Source organism: Atta colombica, unplaced genomic scaffold (assembly GCF_001594045.1).
Source record: "Atta colombica isolate Treedump-2 unplaced genomic scaffold, Acol1.0 scaffold35, whole genome shotgun sequence".
NCBI lineage: Eukaryota > Metazoa > Arthropoda > Insecta > Hymenoptera > Formicidae > Atta > Atta colombica.
In genome coordinates this window covers 2112894-2113951 of record NW_017259459.1, presented here as the reverse complement: position 1 = coordinate 2113951, position 1058 = coordinate 2112894, and the positions used below count along the sequence as shown (strand labels likewise).

Sequence of the window (1058 nt, the reverse complement as noted above, 5' to 3'; positions counted from 1 at the left end):
AATAATAATATTAATAATATAATAATATTACAACATTATTGACATACGCTACTAAATACTTTATATTCTGAAGCGCTTTATATTTTTTTCAATCATCAAGAAAAACAATAAAAAAGGGATAGAATATTATCATAATTCATCAATTCATTTATTTCTTCTTCTCGTTTATAAACATGATGAAAAAACAATCAGAGCTGTAAATAAATCTGTTTCGCCTGCGAGCGAGAAATTACTAGAGCAAGAAAACGTAATTGACGTGAGAGAGAACCGATGTAATCTTATGGCTTTAAATGCGTCTACGGGCCGCCTGTCAAGAGCAATACCGATTTGATTTTAGCTTACTAACGAAATATCAATCGTGACGTCAGAGAATCGTTCGAGTGTCGTTGTCCTAACTAATTTTTTGCGGCTGAACGATTCTCGTTTCTCTAGAGATGTAGTTCTACAGATGCCGATGGGAGTCATAAAAACGAACGTTCTGCTAACGGAAGAAGAATAAAGAACAATAAATACTACAAATAAATCTTATCGTAAAAATCTGTGCAAACTTATATTCATTCATCTTCTTATTTAAAAATTAAAAAAGTTAAATTGCAATTAAAATAAAACTATTTATGAAATTAGATTATAAAAATTAATAGAAGTAGCTGTAGATCTTCTTTCATTTGTGTAAAAAAATATATTGTACATAACAGCAAAAAGAAAAAATTTAATATATTATAAGATAAGATATCCTCTTTTTTGTATTCCATATAGATATAACACGAAAATGCGATTCAAGTTGTAAAATACCTCGTAAGTCAAATAAATAAATTAATAATTTAGTTATATTGAACACGTTTTTATATAATCAAATATTTCTTGCTACTTTAACAATTATTCTCATACACATTTTACATATAAAATATCTCAGCTATTGTCTCTTTTCCACACTCAATAATTCTGATTCATTTTCCTTTCTATTTTAAACTAACTTATGCGTAATATACATACAGTGAATGCAAAAAGTATTCGTACAGAGAAAATATTTTTTGACAAAATTTTATTTTTAAAAATAA

General features: G+C 26.7%; 1 protein-coding gene across 4 annotated transcripts in view; it reads right to left on the bottom strand.

Moving 5' to 3' along the window:
* Positions 1-1058, bottom strand: part of LOC108690758 (GTP-binding protein RAD) — a 37899-nt gene that overhangs the window by 2381 nt on the left and 34460 nt on the right. The gene's annotated exons all lie outside the window — the stretch shown is intronic.